Source organism: Leuresthes tenuis, unplaced genomic scaffold, assembly GCF_036924035.1.
Source record: "Leuresthes tenuis unplaced genomic scaffold, fLeuTen1.0.hap1 SCAF_9, whole genome shotgun sequence".
In the NCBI taxonomy this organism is placed as follows: Eukaryota; Metazoa; Chordata; class Actinopteri; order Atheriniformes; family Atherinopsidae; genus Leuresthes; species Leuresthes tenuis.
In genome coordinates this window covers 16140015-16162503 of record NW_027325363.1, presented here as the reverse complement: position 1 = coordinate 16162503, position 22489 = coordinate 16140015, and the positions used below count along the sequence as shown (strand labels likewise).

The 22489-nt window shown below is 39.1% G+C and overlaps 1 protein-coding gene across 1 annotated transcript in view; it reads right to left on the bottom strand.

Annotated features, from left to right (window-relative positions):
- The window catches only part of LOC140314388 (leucine-rich repeat and fibronectin type III domain-containing protein 1-like protein), a 172101-nt gene extending 154500 nt beyond the window's left edge, over positions 1-17601 (bottom strand). Inside the window, exon 1 of the mRNA XM_072392553.1 lies at positions 16394-17601. The gene's annotated coding sequence lies outside the window, so the exon portion shown is untranslated. The remainder of the gene's footprint in view (positions 1-16393) is intronic.
- Positions 17602-22489: the final 4888 nt, after the last annotated feature.

Genomic DNA, 22489 nt, shown 5'->3' with positions numbered 1-22489 from the left:
TTGAATCTTCACATCACAAAAAGTTTTCTGACTATAATCTGCTTAAGTTAAAACCTTTGTTGCTACCATTCATAAAAAGTGAGTGCACCGTATCTCACAAATCCAAAGCAGATACTCCCTCGTCCACGTGCTTGTGTGCTCTAAAAAAACTAATTTGCAAGTGCTCAGTAGACAATGTTATTTGTGGAAAATTAGACACGATTGTGTATCTTATCTTTGATCATCTGTATTTCTCACACTTTTTGTACTGTGCTTTTCATAACCTGATGTGCCAGATGGCTTGTAAAGCAGATGCATCTGGAACTCATTGGAAACAATCTGGACAATGGCAAGCACTTTAGAAAAATACTTAGTAGATGACTGGACCACCTGTCTATCATATTCTACCTGGTAGATTCTAGCTTTAACCAGTCAGACAAAGTGAGTAAGTAAAATCAAACTCTTACCAAAGACAGTTGGAAAATTAGCTCAAACATGTTTTCTACCAAGAAAAGCATTTAATGTCATTCTATGCAATGGAATACTTAAAATTAACTGTTTTAACACCTAAACCTACCCATATATGCCAGTAGAGACAGAGAAAGCTGATTGGTTCAAGCAAAAATAGATAAAGTTACAAGCTAGCTGGATGGATTCCTTGATGAACATGATTTCTCGACTCACAAATCTCTTAAGAATACATCTGCTTCACAGGGCTCTTCCAGTTGCTAAAGATTAGCCTGATAAGCCTTCTCCAAACAGCACTTTGTTTTCTAATATTACAACCTATTTATTTGTTATGTAATCGTTTGCTCTGTGACTCACTGTCCTTGGGGAAATAAGCCAATTAAATCATAGATCCTGAAACTATAATCTCCATTTAAAGTGTCATAACTGTCACAGTTCTCATGACAACCAGCATAGATGACTGGTGAGGTGCAGAAGCCATAATAATGACTAGTATCAGTATTGAATTTGAAGTGATCCAAATGGCTCCTCATTTTTTACGGGGTTGTTACAGGGCGAAATGAAGACTGCACAGAACAACTTGATTTTAGCAGCTGGCAACTCATGGAGTTGGCTGCAAAGCACAACAGCTGGGACAAGGACTTCTACAGCTGTCACACATACACCGCCTCACACAATCAAACCTTTAAACACTGGGGATATTGAACTGAAGCTATTATGTTTTGTGAGCACCTATCATTGGTACTTTATTGTCACCCTGAACTGGAACACTCAAGAAGAAATCTGCATAAATCAGACCAAACAGGGTTTATTTAGAAAAATGTTCTTAATGGCTGCAATGTTGGCTCGACAATCCATCCCTACGGCTTTTACACAGTAATTTGTGTTTCAGTATGGACTTATTTATGCAGAACCTGGCACATCAGCAGCAAATTTCTTCCAGTTCTCCAGAGGAGCATCTTCATCACTTGGCATAAAAATAGAAGCCTCAGCAAGATGTTTGACCTCATACAGCCTCCCCGAGTCCAGTGAGCCAGTTGATGATCCTGCATGTCGTCTATCAAAATCAGGGTTTATTTTCTTTCACAAAGTAATGCTGAGTTTGTTTGGAGACACTTTAAACAAATCTCTAATCGCTAGTTTAAGCAATAATAACAGTACTGAAAAAGAGTTTGTCATTAAGTTAAAGGATCAGTCAACTCCCTATCCAACAGGATTCAGGGAGTATATTTAAAATTAGACACTCTCATGAAATGTACTGGAACAAATTCTAACGCTAAACCAAACTCCTCCAGGCATTAAATCTGCTTGCGCTCTTACCTATTCAACATTGTTATTAAAATGTAGAGTCACATTATTTTAACGTTAATTTGAATGACATCCCCATTGACATTTGCTCGGCACAAACTGTTTAGAGTTATAAATATAATCACCTGGTAAATATACTCAAATATAATTCCAATATTTAGCTCTATTTAGATATCTACGAACTCCAGAATCTCCTCAAGCTTGCTCATTAGTGGCTACGAGCGCTACTTTATTAAGCTGCCGGTTGAAGACTGTCTCTATTTACTGTGTTGTCCAGAGCATTCAATATACAATGGGTAATAGAGCTTGTCCAATGAAAGCACCTGCCTGCTGCAGCATCAGAGAGCAACACCTCAAGAGCGCCATAAAGCAGGGAGAAGCTATCCATCATCACAAGGTCTCCTTTTGTCACCACTGCTGTGCAAGTTCACACTTCACAAGAGCTTGCTCAAATTTCAGCATAGAAAGATTGAAATGAATTAGTTTCATATTCATAATTCATAATGTAGAATTCTAAATTTATGAACTAACTCATGTTTATTTTCAAATGAACGGAGAACAACCTCCCCCTACCTATCCATACACTTTTGAAACAAGATGTTAGTCAAGTGTTAAATCATTACGAGATTACTTTTAAAGTATATCATATAACTTAACCAATTCAAGACCAAGTACCAGACTGTATGATTGGGACAGCTTGCATTCATTAGAATCTGTCTAATTGTGTTTGAAAACCGAAGTGACATACGAAAAGAAAAGCAAAACTCTACCTTAAGGCCCTGCTCTGACCAAAGGTCCTTTGCACAATTCTCTACTTTTTGCCATATTAGTTTTTTGTCTCTCTAACACATGCACACTCCTGCACAGCCTTCTGTCAGTCAAACCATCATTAAATCTGCCTCCAGAGCCACAAATGAACCTGTTACAAAGAAACAATTGTGTTTGCATGTGTGAGTAAAAGTGATCTTGCATGTACTGTCTGAGGGCAAACTCGCATGTTGGCTTGAACGGTCACTGATAATCACCGAATATATACTCATGCTGTGACATATTCCTGCTTACAGGTCTGCTCATTGCAAAACAGCATCTGTGGACTGAGCTTCAAACTCATGCCCAAAGTAGTTTAACACACAATCTACTTCTGTAGAGGCTCCTATAACCTTTGTTAGCAAGACGATTGATGGATGCACTCTTGACTGAAGTAAAATGAGAAGATTGCTTTGGGAAAAAATAAAAAGCCAAAGATGTGAAGAGACAAAATTTCTCACATTTGCTGTGAACAAAGAAAATCTGGTAAAAATCCTCAAGCCAGTGTATCCTTAAATGGTAAAAAGAACAGTCTATTGTTCACCCAAAGGATAATGTTAACGTTTTATAAATGCAATGAGCACCAACAGAAGGCTCTGCCTTTCAAAAGGAGTTAGAAATACATTTTCTGAATGATGCCAAGCTTTTCCAGAAATCCACTATGAGATCATTTCTTCCATCTCACATGAGGAAATTACAACCAGCTCAACACATGATGCAATGTCTTCCTCGGTCAATATCACATTGTCCAGTCAGATAGTGGATGTGTTGTACAGACAATTTCATGTACAAGACAAAGCCCCTTTTACACGATCATAGATTAAAGCACCGTGGTGGCCAACATTAGAATTAAAGCTAAGCTGCAAAACACTAATAAACAATGATTTTTCGATTTCCTGGTTCACAGCATACTCTGCACAGGCAAAGAATGTTGCTGAGCTTTATATACTACCTGCTAGGTCTTTAGGAGCATCATTACCTGCAGTAGATTGTCCTCTCAAGTCTAATTACTTGTCTGACTATCTTGCAGACTATTAGGCTCTTGGTTGGTCAGGTGGGGCATTTGTCGTTTTAACCTGCATTAATAAACACTCATTTTGTGAACTGCTGTGCAGGCTGCACCAGGAGTGATTACTGAATTTATGTCAGCATTTTGACTGATACTTTCAAAAATAATAACAAGATTGGGAATCATTTTTTGTTATTCTGTGAAGATGGTTTAACACATATTATCAATTCAGGATGACATAATCTAATCTATTGTCCAAAACTTATAAGACAATAGGGTTAGGAGCATACATAACGTTCTATGTGATGGCAAATGTGTGCCATAAAGATCAACAGGCATAGCAAGGCTGTTAAGCGCTTAGTCCACACTAAGATCTAGGTTCTCTTGGTTCATTAACTGTGCTGCTACTTGAATCAACAGCTGCATTCACTTCTCGGAGGAATCAAGTCCAATCTGATCCTTATTGCATACAGTTTGAGTCCACAAAGTCCCAAAAATGTCAGCCAACCATGTACACCAGGACTTCATTTGGTCATTAATTTATATCAAAATAATTTTCCAATTGGTTGTCTGACAGTATAGTTATCAAGGGTTTATTTCTAAAAGCCAATCTAATCCTCTGTCTAAAAATGAATTTAGATAGCCAAGACTGGTGTGCTTGATGATTAATTCTTTACCTTTACAGAGTAACAAATTAACGTTTAGTGCATAAAACTGATGTAGTATTTACACTCAGGCAAAAAAGAAGGAACTCAAGCCAGCACATAGTAACTATCTTAAAATAAGAAAAAAAAAATCACTCATACCCTAGCTGGTACGATCTAAATGTTATGTTCTTCTTACACTTCATGTAGGAATTTTAAAACAAGTCAACGCAGATTTTACAAATGTTCTGTCTTTAAAAAGCGACTGTCGGGCTTTATAGAAGAGGTACATTGACAAGTCAGCACTTGAAAGGTGTGGACAATGATTTGTGAGCATATAGCTGTTGTGCATGACTTCATTGCAGTTTTACTTTAAGAGTGCAACGTTTGGAGAGTATCTACAATGGAATTTAATATGGCTTGCAATGTGCAATTTACTGCTGATTGTGCCATTAGCTGCAGTCAAAAAAAATTATGCCTTCAACATTGTGCTTGACATGAATATGATAGCTGTTACAATGAGGAAGTGCCGCCGGGAGCAGAGTGTGTGGGGAGGGTAGAAAAACTCTTGATGATTTATTTGCAGTGGCAGAGAAAGAAATTACAAGAGCATATTGATTGTCAAGGCACATTATTCTTATTTTGTTATAAGGAATCTTTCTAGGACAACCTCAGAGCTTAAACTATGATAATAATCCCTCAGGTTATCTATCTATGTTTCATCTATTTTTTGTTATGATTATGTTCAGTACTATAGCTTTTGTGGCTGGGATTCTATTTCTCATATTTTCACCAGCATTGATCCTGAGCGTAGGGAATTTGAAAAGTTCTCTTCAGGCAGTCATCCATAAGTTTGAGGCATGGTATTATTCACAAGTCTTTACTTTCATTTTACAGAACATGAGGTGATGAGACTTGACCAAATTGAGCAGACAATGCACTGATGCTTGGTAAGTTCTTAATGCTTTCCTACAACACCACAACACAAGCGAAATAAATAAATGATCACCTTGCTGTTTTGCACACAAACAAGACGATATTTTAATAGGCTGTAGCTAACAGCTAAAAATTTTAAGAATTTTAAGTCTCAGGAACACCAGAGCTGTGCCTGAGTCACTGGTAAATTTAACCTGCTCCTAATTATCACCAGGTCTGCTGTCCATAGATCAGAGCAATTTCAGGATTTCTCTACAGGACTGGCCACGCCAATTTATGCTGTTTCTGGGTTGCGGCAAAACAATTTAATTTGCCCAGCATAATAAATCTACCGCACAATGTTTGTTTTGCACATACTCGGTGAGACAGATGCACCTTAGAGCCTAGTAATCATGTAATTCTGTAAAAACTAATGCGCCGTACCATATAAATGCCCTGGACAAACAGTAACGGAAACAATCCAACACATATAGCAGAGCACATTTCAGAAAGTATAAACTTTATATAGATACACAGAGAGACACAGAAGCACATCAGACATTTGAGAATGATTACATTTGGTATGTAATTGGCAGTGATCAACCTTCAAACTGGGAGGTTAATGCATTTCTTTCAGCCTCTGTTCTTCCCAACAGCAAATTAAAATACCATTAGCAAACTCCACTTATTTCTTCCATGCCATTTTAACCAAGGGCACTTTCTTATTTCCATTCCCTTTTGTTTGTTACTTTTAAAAATGTATTTTCGCACTACATTTCACAGCTTAGTCGATCAAATACAGGAATACCAGTATTCCTCAAGGCCTTGTATCAACCTGGCTCTAGCAAATAACTTGTAGACTTATCCAAATCCCATTAAATTCCTGCATTGCATAAAAGCTCAATAAAGCCTAGACTTGACTGTCCATTTCCCTCTAATTGTTTTGCTTTTTTTAAAAGCTCTGCGTAAAATAGCTGATCTTTGCATAGCTATCATTTTACTGATGTATTTTGTGAAGACGACAACTGCTGGCACTGCAGTCCTATGTTACAAAGTACAATGATGAAAGCCAACACATCCGGACTGGGTTGTAAATATTGTCTTGGGATACAGTTTTAAGACCCTTTGTACGACGCTTTGCTATTTTCTAGAGACAGCATATACAATGTTTCTATTTTGGTAAGACTGTAGAGAATTTGTTCAAATCCTATATGGACAAATCCCATTCCAAATTTTAAAGGTATCTTAACTTAACAATCACTGAGTGGCACTTTACTCCACATTGCCATCTGGCCATGAACACTAGATGCCAATGATCATTTGTTTAACTTTTCTCTTGTTTCATTTTGCTGTCATTAATCAAAGAAAACTGTTTATTTTAATGAACTAAATATGCGCAATATACTTTACAACACAGACTTTATAAAGACATAGAGCTGAATTCCAACTATTTGCCGTCCAGTAACTACTCACAACATGCATTCCAATGCTTCAGCTTCACTCTCTAATTTGTGTGCCTCACACTATCTGAGTTCATTAACCAAAAAGCCAGGCAACTATGCCTGAAGCAAGAAGTGTGGAGAATTTAATGTAAACAAGACAGCAGACACTAACAGCTGTCACAACAGACTGATAAATGGTGAAAACACAGTGATTGATTACTCTGTCCCAGTAATTTGAATCTCGAAGCTTGTGCCGATATCTGCACCATCATTCAAACACTTGCGCACACACACAAACAAACGTAACTCTGGGCATGCTGTCGACGAAGTTAAGAGTGTGCATCACAGGAGGAAAGAACAGGGGGGAAGGAAAACAAAAGGAAAATTAACCAAAAATAGTCACAAAGAGAGACAAAGTACCAAAAAAATAAGGAACAGGAAGATGAAGAGAAACCAAGAGTTGAAAAATGAGTGCAAGTGAACAGAGTAAACGGGGTGAGAAGTGGATAGAGACAGAGTGAGGCATCCATCCATCATGCAATGCTGTCTCTGATAGACACAAGTAACAGATGAGGAGATGTAGAGGAGATAGCAGACCCTCCTTTTGAATGTGCCACCACTTACTATCTGCACTGGCTTGTCTGGTGTGCTCTGTAACCCCAGAACATGACAGTTCCTGAGGATAGGAGGATGTCCAGTTAAAAATGAAAACTTGGATACAGACAGAAAGACTGACACACACACACACACTCAAACACAGCAAAACAGTGTTTCAGCTCTGTCTCCTGTGCCACTACCTGCAGGGATCAGTAGTATGCTAGCCAAGCTTTGACATGAAATCCATTATTTAACCGAGCATCTGTTAAGCCTTTTTTCAAGCAAGGCAGCTGTAATGTACCTGACTGCTTGCCAACCGCAAAGAAACAATAAAAAAAACTCCTCACATCTGTCAGATCCCAGCGAAACATCAATGTGAGATCAGATGCTACTGGTGTAGAAGTAAGAGTTCTGTGCTGAACTCTTTACAAGATAATAATAACATAGCATGTCATACATCTGCGGCGAGGATATCTGCAGTCTGTGAAAGCTGTTGTATTTAGGATTGTCCTGATAAAAAGCAGACTGAAAATAAATTCAAACTGACACAGCTTTGGATATTTGGCTTTCCACGCCTATACATATACACACATATATATATATATTCTCTCTTGTTATATAAGTTCTCTTGTTCAGCCTCCCTCATCTTCTCCTTCATTCATTACTTGTGCCTCCTAATTTGTTTCAATTGGGACTGTTCTTGTTCGTCTCTTATTAGCCACCGTCGGCCTGATTTTGTTTGCTCTACTTAATAAATAAACAACAAAACAACCAGTGACAATGCCTTCACTGTGGGTCAAAAATAAATTCTTCAACCAAACTGTGGATTTGGAGAATCATTACACCACTAACCACAACCACTGCATGCCGGAAGCTAGGATGAGAAATAAAGGTTGGGTAATTGGTTAATTATATCGGCTCTCAGCTTTTTTGTTGTTGTTTTCTGAGGAGGAGGGGATTGGTTTGGGGTATTGTTTGCCATTTTTGCTACTTTAATGATCTGCCTGCCTGAGAATTCGACTGAGTAAATAATCACCCTGTAATCCTCGACTCAAACGATGCAGTAATGGGACTAGAATTATACACTGCTGCACGATGCTGCTTGCTCTGTCTAATCTGTCTGTGCACTTATAGCGTCCTTTCTTGGGCTGCAGTGTTATCAGCTATGAATCTGTTTTTCACCGCATGAGAAACTGGATGTATGGCGTGGGAGTATGTGAAAAGTGTCAACTGTTCGAGTATCACGTTCTGAGTTGGCAGCCCTGTAGCATAAGTAGCTGTATCCCCACCTGTTTAGAGGCAACGGGAGGAGGCGTCCTTTATGTGATGCCATCACTCTGTTTAACTGTAAAATACACATTTTAAAAGATGGCGAATTTTCATTTAGAGCTTTTGGCTCCACAGTTCTGTCAAGTATGAATCAAAAAGAACAGCAAATACTTGATATTTTTGCTGTTGTTTTCAGTCAGCTCATCCATGATTTAATTCATGGAAAAATACCCTTGTGTATCAATTCATCAATACATCAAAAGAAAAAAAAAGGAAACATTTCTGATGCCGTAACTATACCTATTTAACTGAACTGAAATGAGAATTAATGTATTCATCATTCAATATTTCATTGTAACACAGCCTTATCATTAGCATGCTGTTAGTGGATGGCAAACACTGAAAAAGCTGCACTCAGTAAAAGGGTTTTATTCTAAAGCAACTGCAGAAGTCTTCAGTAACTGTAACTGCATGTAAGGGGAATGGCTACTCATTTTTTTCTATTTCTCTGCGGATTAATCTTTCACTGTCAATTAGAGGAGCTAGTGCTTACTCCAATATGGGAAAACCATAAATCTGCACCACATATGCAGTAACCTTAAGCAAGCTGTGTCCACTGCCATTTCAACACATGCCCTGGGTCACAACAAAATATGCAAATTCAATATTTTAATCATGATGTTTGATTCACTACATGTCTTGCCCTCAGCGGAATGGTTTAATGGGTTCAGGCTATGTTTTTACCATTCATGGTCAGTCAAATCAACTCTTCCTATCCCTTTTAGACCAGTTTTCTTTTGTAGCTGTTTCAGGTGTGAGATACCCAGAGTGGATGAAACAAATTCAATTGAACATGTATGTGTTCCTCATCCCTGATTGACAAAGCACAAGAAAGGACGACTCCTCAAAGAGAGATGAACGAGACACAACTCAAGGACTGACAACATTCTATGACAAAATCAGTTTATATTTATCTGTGATGATTACAAAGTAAAGACCTTAAAATATAATTCATGATGAGACTTGTAAGAATGATCTGGGCTGTGACAATTTAGAAATGTTAGTTTTGATTTTGCCTCAACTGTATTTCAATTTGCCTATTCCATTGATAGAGATTTTTAGCCAATCCTACTTTTAGCCCTTTGTTAGTCATAACAAGTTTGAGGTCTCTATGGCTGGTGCTGCAACCGACACTGATCAGTGATAAACTGTTTATGAAAGATGGACATAGTTAAACACACCGTGCTTTAAAGTGTACGTGGATAATCTCTGACTCCAGTGGACTTCCATATAAAGGCATCAAATTCATCCACTGTGTGAAATAGATTCATTGATTTTTCTCACAAGTTAGTATGATGTTGTTAGTCAGATTCTGATTAGTGTGCTAATGGTCCTGAAAGTATTTCCTTAAATATATATAGGTATTCAATCTCAAAGATACTTATTTCTGTCCATCCTCTCCTCCAAGCTCCTCCCTGTTCCCTGATCATTGTCACATCTAGGTTTTAAAAGACGAAGATGGTGACAAACATTAATATTCAAAACAGAAGTTCCCAAACCAGTAGGTGTTGTGATTGTAGCTACGTCCACATCTTAGAAACTCTTTACTATACAATGCAGCATTGTGTTGGGGACACCTCTGGATGTAACTTGACTTTTACACCGCTTGCGCTTTCATTGTTAGAGACAATACTCAGCCTGCCATGGCAACTGTGCTCCCTTCATAGCAGTGACCTCGACAAGCATCACAAAGCACCCTGTCAAACTTCTAAAACTGCTTGGGAATCACAGCTAAAGGAAGAGAACCCTGGCACCAAGGTGTTGACCTGGTCCCCAAACTGTCCTGTTCCATTGGTAGCATCCCAGCGCTTGACACCGCAAGTCACCTTTGGCATTCATGCCCCAATGGGTCGGAGCTCTTTTTGTGGCATAAGGAGGACCTATGGAATCTTACATTGGTGGTTTTATTGTGATGACTGATATCCCACGGTATTATGAAGCTGTATGGAAGAGACCATTTAGGCACTAAAGGCTTAAAATTTGTGTTTTACTAGACTCACATAGTCACAGTAAATATGTTGCTGGTTGTGACAAAAGAAGAGTGCATTAAAAATATCATCCTAAAATCAACTAAATCTGTTACTGTTGGATAAAGAATAAAGAAAAATGGATATTCTGGAGCCTTGCATGATGCTGTGGTTTGGCTGAGTATTGTCATGTCCCTCTGCCTGCTCAACACAGCACCATTCTAATACCATGCTGCTTGGCATTCAGCACAACATTCGCTCTCTTTCTGCTGGCACCACCCCTCCCTTCTCCTCACCTCTCACTCTTTCTCAGAAACATCTCTCACCCATTCTCCCCCGGTGGGGTGGGATTGCGCGACTGAACCAGCATCTGTTGCCATGCACCAGCACACGCGCGCACACACAAACACAAGCATTAGCTGTGTAGACGGTTAAACCCCTACTGGAGAGGACAGCATGTCACTGTGTTACAGTGATCACAAAGGTTTGCACTGGACATTCAAACTAAAAAACATTTGTGTTGTCTTAACACCTACAGCTTCACACAAAAGTATCCTAATTTTGTATTCCTTCTCCCTCTTATCTCCACTCCGTCCATTCCCTCCCTTGGTGTTTTTCCCTTTTTTCCTCTTCCTAATTTTCATCCTCTTATTTTCCTCGTAGCCTCTCCTCACTGTTAAATTGATTCACATGTTTTGTTTTGTTTGTGTCAACTAACGAGATGATTTGTTTTTTTTTTATTTTCCTGCCTTGTCAAGGTCATTTTTTCCCCAACAGCCCCAGGATTTCCAGTATTGCTTTCTTCCACCGTCAGACTTAGCATCTTTGAAGTTAGTATCTTTTCATCCATAATTTGTAACTGCAATATAACACCAGTATTTTCACAGACATAAACGCTATCATAAACATACTACATGCTTTCAGCATGCACCGAGTTAAAAACACCACTTTGTGAACTTCACTTGTGCACACGGATCTGTGAATTACATCCCCACAGTGATGAAACTGTTTCCTTCGCTCTTAAAAAGAAAAATTGAGTTTCTCTGTGTGGGTTCCATTTTTCTTCTTCTCTGCCTCTCTCACACAGACACATCAATCAATTAGACTTTCAATCCTTCAGAATTTGGACTTTTCTTTAGCTTCATTATTCAATCTAACATTGACAGAATGAGTATTTTATGCTGTGCCAAAAATGGACGGCTTCATTGTTCAAAGTTAGTTCAAACAGAGCTTGGCTCACTTTTCGGTGCCCTTTGAAAAGTCAGAATCACAGTAATAGCAGAGCCATGCCACTCTGTCCTCATGATTACTTTAATGCACTCCAGTGAGATCATTTATTCCATGCTTCTAAATAATCTAGGCTAGCAAGGCAGTATATTTCATACACAATGGCTAAGTGAAGTGCTTTACTTAAGTTTGAGGTGAAGAATAGCATTAAAAGAAGAAGAACAAAAAGGATCAAACTGTTGCATATTCAAAACAAGTTTTTCAATAAAAGTAGAGTCCAAATACAATTCAACAGGTAGCAGAAAATAATATGTAAATTAACATTAAGACAAGTACGGAGATGTTAAATAAAAAGTATGGCCATTTCTAAAATGGAATTAAGGAGAGTAGTTAAGATGGTCTATCAAAAAAAACACTTAATACATCCCTCTCCTTCCAATGAAGCCCTCCCCCTCCCCGGCTTGACACAGCATGGATCAATAAACTGTAAACATGATCAACAACTGTGCATTGCCTGCTTTTGCAGGTGCAGCAGTGTTAAGGGACTATCGGTTTTTAATTGTCAAAGGTTATCGCTCATCAATCTCCAACATGTGCTGCTCTGGGTTTGGAAGAAGAAAAGCACCCACACGGCTTATCTGAATTATGGCCTCCAGAATTACAGAGCAGCATTATACAGTATACTGCTGTGTTGTGAAATTAGTCTTCAAAACAGGGCTTGACAGCACTTTTATCACACTCTGTGGCCTCCAATATCCCTCTGGTATTTCTCCTGAAACCTTCAGGCTAAACCCTCAATAAGCCAGAGAGATCATGAAGCGCCTCTTCCACAGCCTGTTTTCATTCTGGAAATCAAGGTCAAACGAGTGTCTGACCCCCCCCCCCCCTTCTGCTCTGCTAGAAATTTTTACCAGACATGAGCTCAGATTAAAACTGGTCACATATGTGAACCCACCAATCCAATCTCCATTTAGGTACAAATGGCATCTCACAAATGTAAACAATTAGTTGTAATTATTAGTTGGCTTACTTAGTGAAGTTTTTTCTTTTCTTTTTTATTTTATTTTATTGTGCATCAAGCAGAGCTGCAGCAAGACACTGCCACTCCAAATGTAAATAGCTAATCTATAGCTAGTTTATCCGAGAAAACGTGTCAAGTTTGAACTCCTGCAGGTGAGGCGCTTGTTCACAAGATCAAAACCAAAACATTGGGCCCATAGATCATTACATTAGCGTCATTCTGTGTCAAGCCAGCAATAAGCATAAGGCTGAGAGTTCCCGCTGGGCCCCAACAGACATTAATGGGTAAAAAATAAAACTAGCACACTCAAAGCATAGCCCGCACTATGGCAGATGCCGCCCTTTTTTTTTTAGTTTTAAAGGCAGTTAACTTGATCCATTTAAAATGTAATGTGCTCTGCTTTTGTTTCTACAAGTTCAATAATTGTTATAGACCTATAACAAAAAAAGGCTGCACTGCAGTGCTGGCAGCTCTGAGCAGGAGATTCATCTAATTCATACTCTTTTTTTTTTTTCCACATTCTCACTCCACATGTCTATTTTAATACGTAGTGAAAAACAAATTAATAACTGTTAACTATGATAAGCACACTCCCAGTTAACAAACAGGCGAGGAAGAGCACCATGCAGCAGCGAATTATTCTGTTCCTGTTAGGGCACCCTGTTAATTAAGTTTACATGTTAATCATTGACCAATTTGAATTCTCAAGGAGACAGATCATTAAGTTACCAAAAGAAAAGGACAGAAGCCAGCACAACACATTCTCAAAAAAGACCAGCTTGCAATGGAGTGCTCATCACCTAAAGACAATACAGTCGTCCAATCACTCAGCCGTACAATCTAACGTTTTGGAAAGCAAAGCCCTTCTAAAAAGATAAGAATTCTTTTTTCGTTTTACTCTCAGTTTAACTGTCAGTCCTTTATAAATGACAGTGATGTAGATGGTTTCCATCCCATGATGAATGCAGAACTTGGAGTAACACAGTTTGGTTACTTGAGTTTGCCAAAGTCGCCGCACAATCCAGAGTTGTTCCCAAGACCAGCATAAACCATCAAGTCAATACACAACCAACTGAGGCATCAGGACGTCGCTGAAAAGCTGCCAAGCACAAAGCCGACAGCACTGCACGTAGCTTTCAACTAGAGTTTTTGCCTCAATTCTTTCAAATGTGATTTAATCATTATATACATTATATTTTAACACTTTTAGACAGGCCAGGTAAGCTGTTTTCCTCTGCTCCCGTAACTCAGCTTACCAACTTTGGTTGGTCGATTTACCACAGACAAATCAGAGAGGTATTGATTCTCTCAGCATTTCTCAGCAAGCAAGCAAACAAAGTGTATTTTCTAAAATATTTTCCAATTTTTGGAAAGGCTGCACAGTGTGGCTTGATTGTTTAAATTTGACTGGCTGTAGCAAACTCAAGATCTTCACATGAATGGACCAATGAAGATCTTAGTCAATAAACTTGGAGTTTATCATTGATTCACAGCTTTTTGTTAAATTTCTTCTGGGCATGACAAATGAGGGTGTTTTTACATGCATTTAGATTTGACTGACTCACATATAGGTACAATTGTTTTTCAAAAAACTGAACAAGAACACTTTCCTTTCATGAGAACAAATAGCTTTTCACACATGAATAAATACATTAATATTCAGAGATGTGTCACGGATTATCTGACCTCACAGTGTAAATTGATCTGCTTATGGTTATTAGACTGTTTAATCACCAAAATGCTCAAAGCTGTTGCTTTTAAATGATTACTGATGGTCACTGATATACTTGAATACACATACATGCCCAGTTATACTCACATGTTCTGCTTTAGCTCCATGTAAAAGTAAATTATGTTCCGAATCTATGCCTTGAAAAACCTAAAAGAAACAGCTAGATGTGATTCACTTTGTGTAAAGTTGTGTTTTTTCTAACTGCCTATGTGTGCGACCGTTTCCATGGCAGTGTGAAAATATTCTATTTATTCATGTGTCTTGCTATTCGTGAGTGGGATTTGAAGATTCATTAACAGTGCATCTCAAACATGAGCTAGAACAGAATATGAGCAATATCCTAGAATCTGGTGCAGTTTTCAAAGATAACTTAGAGAATCATGACCATATCCAATTACAGTGTAGCTAAGGATTACATCAAGTCTTTTTTTGTGCTGGTTTGGCAAATAATTTAGCCTGAAATCCACTTTCTATGTTCAAGGCTTTGAATTCGATTTAGATAAAATAGTTTTTTTGGAATTTTGACTTTTACTGTAAAATGATCATTGACATGTTTCTATTTCCTGTCAGATTCCAACATAATGATTAATGATTCCCATCCATTTTCTATACCGACAGTCCGTTAATCGGGTAGCGGGTATGATTAATGATTTAAAAAGCAAAAATCTTACAATAAACTGAATATTTCAAATTTCTGCCGAGACACTAATTCAAGCCACATTCAAACAAGTTGATACAAGCAAAAACAAATGATAAATCATTACCAGACAGACTGAAATATCAATGCAAGACTTTAGCTAAGTCTAAGGACAGAAAGCAGGGGGACAGAAAGCAGAAAACCAGAAGGCAGTTGGCTGCAAGGCTCATTTAATCTTGCATGTGTGATTACAAATGTTTTAGTGTGGCTTAGAACCAATGCAAAACCCAATCAAAATGCAAATGTGGCAATGAGAGATGAGGAAATTTACCAGGTAGAGAGGAGCTGATTTGCTGATACAGCGAACTAAACTGGAGACCAAAATTTTCAGGTTTCCTGCATGTCCACAGTGAAGCAACTACCATTACACAGCAACCCACTGGATAATACCATGTAGCATCTACAGCATGGATACACTTGGTCTCCAGCATCACATTGACAGAACTCTCTTGGGGGGGTCATTTCGATGTAAGCTATAGCACCTGCTTTCTATCTTTTTCTGCTTTTTCTTGGTTCCTTTTACATCCCAGTTCCCCAACTGTGCCCTCCCAATCTATTTTACTCTATTACCTTTGCCTGTCTGATATCCTCTCTCTTTACCTTTCCAGTAGACCGCCCTTTCGCCTGCCATTATACTCTCCACTCTCCCTTTCCTCTGCCATCCAGACCATCTCTCCCTGCTCCCTCTTTATATTCTATTTGAGCACCCTCTCAGCTGCCCTCTAGCCCCTTCTGCCTCACCTCTCCCCTTGCCTGCCCACCTTTGGCTGTCTGCCTTTACAGTTCAACCTTTCTCTCATTCTCCGCAAACCCCCATTCACCTCAAAAAGTCTCACTCCTCTTCACACCTTTTACTACCATGGTGTTTCAGTCTGTTTTGCCCCGGTCTTTTACCCCCAACTCATCTTCGTTGCTGTTGTAGATCAGTTTCTCCCCACTTGTCTTTTGCCCCCACCATACATCCTCCTGAGCAGCAAGCCTCCCCTCTCCCCCCTTGTTCTTTCCTCCTGTCTTTAATCTAGCGAGAGCATATCAACATCTCTGAATCGTACGGTAGAGATAACACCAGCGCCATTATCTCCCCATCTGCCATCGCTTCTGTCTATCTGTATGTGCTCAACTCTGCTCGTCTAAAATTACCTCAAACAACCCAGTATCTGAAGAAAATATTACGCAGCGAGCAGAAAGTGATGGAGTGAAGAAACTGTACGATAGCGGGACAGAGGAGAAAAGTAGATAAGGAGACTGTACCTGTGCGCCTCGCTCTCCTCCTTCCCTGTTAGGTTGCAGCAATTTCTCCTCCGGTTATCTCCTCCCTTTGCGACCCAGGTAAAGAGCTCCGCTCAGCAAAGTAAAATGTTATATAATCTCCTTTTTGGTCAAACACATTTTCTAACCAAATCACATCCTCTTTTCGTCTGTTTTTTTTTTTTTCTGGCTTGTGCCGCGCAATGCTGGCCACACTGCGGGACTCCTCGAGGGTGGCGAGGGAAGCAAGGCGTTTCAGTTTAGTTTCCGTTGAGTTTGTACCAAAAGCCCCATCGACTGGTGGCAGCCTTTAACCTGCAGCAATCCACTGATCCTCTGGGACAGAACTGAGAGGCGAGGAAAGACGCCGTTACACCGGCGCACCGCCGCGTTGCGCACTCATTTGGTCTCCATATAAGCTCTCCGCGTTTCTGTCATCACTCCGTTAATCGGTAAGGAAAATACCCAACCACCGAGGGCTGACTAAAATCCCGTTTCTGATGGAATAAAGGGGAAATCAGTGTACCCCACAGTACATTTAAGAAACGACTCTGCACTCCTGTCGTGTCGTTTTAGGATACTCAACCGGTCTCCACGGAAGCTCCCCTAACAATGCTCTGTGCTTCCCCATTCAGCAACTGTCACTGCTGAGCACCACATTTCACTCACTCACGGCTCTTTGCATTTGATCTGCTCTTGCTCAGAGAATAATAATCCCTTCTGTTCGATGGTCCGCGGGCGTTTATCGCCCTAAGCACTTCCACAGGTAAAAACAATTAAAATAATGAAAAATAGAATAAAATCAATGACCAGTTAAACTAGTAACTAAAAGAAGAGAAACTGTAACTTCGAAGATTGTTAAATGGTTACCCCCTTTTCCAGATACAGAAGTGACTTTGTCTTGACCTCCCTCTTGCTTCGTTAAATTTCTCTCCAAGGAAATACACCGGACAAGCAGTGCGGGCTGCCCGGTGGATGGTACAGTATGTGCGTTTTAGGTGAGAAGAAAATGCAAGCTGTAGATAGAGAATAACATGTGTCCTATCCGCTTGAAAAAGCGCCGTGATCCGCCACAGTGACCGTCCCCTACCTGCAGTTACTTTCACACTGTGCGGTGGTTTGTCCTGGGAAGCAGTACGCCCACCAGCTCCTCTCCGGTCAGTCTCCCTCCCTCCGTGCCGGCGTGTGTGCCCTGTCTATAGAGAAGTCGCTGCTCCAGAATTAGACTGCAAGCTGGTAATAACAGATGGATGCGTTATGACGGCGGTGGGTGATGCCATCGCTGGGGCGTTTGCCTGGGAGAAGTAGCTGATACAGTGTGGGGTATTGCCAGCAGACACTCCACACACGGCCGGAGATTTACAAAGCGCGGGGCGGGGACTTCAAGAGGGCCACCTGAATGTTATTCTTTAAGTTAGACATAACCCAATTCCATTTCAGGATATTGACTATTTGAAATTTTTATATCACACAAAAGTGAATCGTTTTGATTTTAGATTTATCGAAAAATTTCATAGTTTGCCTATTCAATGAATGAATGAAGGCTGATATGGATTCAGGGCATCTAAAACATTTTTCACCCTCTTTTAAACAAGTCAAATTGCAGGTACAGTCTGTTCAGATTACAGTTACTTGTTGTGCTTTCGGTCATTTGGTTAGTTTTAGGGAATGATGGAAGGGATTTGGTTAAAAACAATTATGGTTAGGGCTGAAACCATTATTTTTACAACGTGAGAATAACCATCATGCATGCCATTTTTGCAATTTAGAAACTCTCATGGCCACTAGAGGCCCCACACTTCTGGACAGTAATCATAGATTTTGATCTGCATGAACTATTGACCCATGGGATTATTATTTGGGAGAAGGATAGTCTCTGTTCTCCCCACTCGTATTGGACTGGCTGGCAAAATAAATCTACTAAAACTTAATACTATTATCAACAAATGCTAGGTGTCATACAAAATGTCTCAAATATGTAAATATGTTTTCTGCTGTAATGTGCATGTGCAGTTACAGGGAAAGAATGGCTTCAGCTGATCCGAAGGCACAATGTCTAATTTACTACAGCAGTCACTTTGGCGTCTAAGGGGACCTCGTATTGATCACATCTGAACATTGTTTAAGTGTCGCTCTCCAGCTCTACCTTCTTGTTCAAATATGGTCACTCCAGTCTCTAAAATCCTTTTTTTTAACGTTTTTTTGTTGTCAAATAAATGGTTTAAAAGTCTAAAATTTCAGTGTCCCATATGCTCTGCATAGCCAGGTTTTTTAATCAACGTCAGATCAAGTCTCTTAATTTAATTATCTCATACATACTACATACATAGATTAAAAACTGTTTGTGACAACTGACCTACAAAACTACACCCCTCTTAAGACCACAAAATACTGTTTATGCACACTATTATTTATCATTATTTATTCATTCGAGAATTTGAAAAGGCAGCATGTCGCCTATAAGTTGCAATGCCACCGATTTTCATACACTCACACAATAAAGGATGCCTACAGTTTAACCCCTGATAACAAAAATACTTGTAATTAACACTAGGAGGTGGAGAGGAGCAGAAAATGTGTATTTAATCAGTAACTGAGATCAAATCACAATGGCAATCATTGTAAGTAACTCTCTTTAGGGATCAGTGATATTGAGATGCAGAGGTATGTGTTTTTGTATGACACAGATAAGTCACAGTGTCTCAGGGGTGAAGCTGCAGTAATTAATGCTATTTGAAACAAATAAAATACCCGACACAGCAGGCAGATTATTGTGTTCACTTTCCAGGTTATGCAGGATTTCATGGATTACAAAGTGTGAGCATTCTATAATTATCTGATTAGCAAGAGATGGGATAAATTATATGATGCACTGCTGGCGGAGCACCAAATAGTTCAAGGTTGTAGCTGGTCATACGGGTAAGGCCGGAAACGCAGGGGATTTCAAAGAAATACAGAGAATAATAGAAAAAAACAGATTTAGGGAAGGTGCAGTGATAAGTCAGGGGCCATGACAATAAAAATTCTGACAGCTTGCTTCATCGTCTCTCTTCAGTTGAAATATAAACACCTCTGGGCTGTGAGGGCTAAAGGTCAGTCAAATAAGAAAATAAAAAAACCTGTATGTGTTAGACAGCTTGACTGAGACAGAATGAATGAGGGTTATGAAGTTTATTTTAGGTAACACTATGTAAAAAAAACACTTCTTATGGGATTTGAATGAATAATGCAATGCAGATTTATTAAGCGTGCAGCATTTTTTAATCTGCTAAATGCGGCATTAGAGGCACATAAGGGTAAACCAAAAGATCAGCATGGGGGAAGAGATAAAGGAGAAAGTGGTGTTGATTGCTGAATTCTGTGAATCTTTACTGCTATCAGAAGTGACCTCATAACTCTTTGTGTTGTCTTTATTGAATCATTGTCACCTACTAAACAATGACTCTCTAAATTTCTGGAAAAAAAAAAAATAAAATCAGGAAATGATCAGCTAAAGCTAAGGTTTCATCCACCAGATGATCTTAGATCATCATTGTGTCAGTTTAATTATTTATATTTACACTGATGCAAATAACAGACAGTTTTATCCAAAGCGACACAAGTGAGGAACAACATTCAAGCATCATGCATTTAGAAATCATGGCCTACTCATCAAGCGCTGAATCTATTTCTTTTTATTTGTAAAAGACTAGAAATAAAACTACAAGGTAAGTGTTGGTTATTCATGCAAGGCATTTGAGAATAGAAATCAAGAGATTCTTGAAGCACAAGAGGGACATATCTGCTCAGATAGCACTTTGCAACTTCCAACAGCATGGAACCACAAATGAGAATGGTTTGCATTGAGACTGCCTTGTGCGTAGAGATAGATATGACAGGCCACATTCCCGAAAGGAATACACGAAAAACAAGAAAAACCAAAAGCCTGAATGACTGAGTTCAGGGATTTGCATTCAGACCCCACAGTCACTCTGTAGGCAAGTATTTGTGACTTGAACTTGACCTGGACCACCATTGGTAGCCAGTGGAGGTGGACATGTGTACTATTTGGTTGATCACACACCAGACAGGTCGTACTGTTCTGGACCATTTGTAAGGGCTTCACTGCACATCCGAGACGGCCTGTTTTGAGGAGCTCTGCAGCAGTCGAAGCTAGAAATAAGCACAGCCTGTTCCAATAGCTTGGAGGCATAGTAAGTCAGATACAGTCTGATTTTTTTACATTGTATAAAGCAAAGAGATATGATGGGCATCAATCATGACAGTTGTTTCTTTTTTTGCAGCCTTTTGTTAGGGATAAAGTTGTAGAGGCAATTTTCATGTTGATATCGTGTGGGACAGCATGATCTGCTGAGATGACTAAAAGCTCATTACTGAAGAGGTGGTATTTCTTTATCTATGTGGATATGTCTGAGACAAGCTGAGATTCATGCTGAAATTGCGGGGTCATCTGGTGAAAATGATTGCACACTCAATTATCATCTGTATCACAGTGACACAAGAAGCTGTGTGTGCAGACGACTATGGACACAGAGGTGGTTTATATTTCAAGGAGAGAGGGTCAGGAGAAAAGCAATGAAGCGTAGACATTTGTCTTTGACCTGACACATTTAGAGACTGACCAGTGAGGTCCGATTTGAAGATTTTGCCTCCCCATCTCAGAGAGTACATCTAGTATCATGACGGGATTTATCATGTGCTGTAGCCCTAGCTTCCTGTAGGCCCTCTGTTACAGAGAGTAGAGCTGTCTCAGCAGAGTGTCCACTCTTAAAGATGGAATGATTTGGATCAAGGAGATTGTTATGTGAGAGGAAGACTGGCACCTGTTTGAGAACAGCCCTTTTGATAATCTTAGATAGGAGGTTAGAAGGAACCAAATCAAATGGACACCTAGTAGGACTTCTCCACGGCAAGAGTTTTGATACCACATGACTGAGAGAGGTAAATAATGCAACATTAGACAGTAAAGATGGAGGACATTTTGTAGGATTGCTACATATTTGGTGTAATGACGTTACTTTCTTGGAGGGGACTGGCCTGAAACGATGATGTGTCTTTCACCAAAGATGACTCAAACAAGTGGACGACAGGCTGTAAGGCCACAAATTAAAGTACTACAGAAAAGATGCACTTTTATTAGCATCATACTCAGCATACAGAAGTCAAAGATGTTCTCTTCCCCCAACTAAAGTCTTTAATAATTTATGATGATGATAATTGCAACAATGCATCTTGATAGTCAAATGATTTGAGGACTGTGAAAACATTTGTCAAGCAAAAATGCTTTTATATCCAGGGAGAGGATTTTCTTGGATGTCACATTATCTAGCTGAACTATCTATCATCTCTTTGAGTATTAAACTTGATAAACTAGCAATCAATTAATCGATAGCAATGAATTAAACTCAATTAAACTTAAAAAAATGTAACTTGGATTTAAAACTTTTTTTTTTTACCAAGTGTGTCCAAGAAATTGCATGTTTGAAGATGTTTAGAGATTGTTATTGATTATTAATCACCATATTATTACTTTATCAACCTTTACTGCACATATTTCTATAAACATATTTTCATTTGAACTGGGAAATGTACTAGGCTTTTTTTGGATTAAGGTGCAAACATAAAAAAGAGAAATTTATATTGTAGGAAAGGAGTTCATTGTGAGATTGAAATATATACAGAATTTGCTTTTAGCGTTTAGATTAATGACAAATGATGTGATATTTTTGCTATATATTGGCTGGTGTTTATTTCAGAATCACAACATACATAAAAACAGAAAAAATTGATAGCAATCCTGAATTATTTTGTTATTCACAGCTGACTTTCTGATTTCCAAATGTCATCATATTTAATCAAATCAAATTTGCTTTGAGGTTGAGTTTGTTGGGTGTTGCTGCAGCAGCAATATGCCATGTTCCATAACTCTGGAGCCTTATGAAGTTGAGAGGAAAAATGAGCACAATGAGATAGAAATGGAGAATGTGAGAGTGTAGAGAGAACGAGGGAGGGAGTAAAGGAGATAAAGAGAGATTGAGAACCTGCCAGCCTAATCAGCACCATGGACAGTGCTGTGTTGGGATTCAGCTGCGCAAGGCC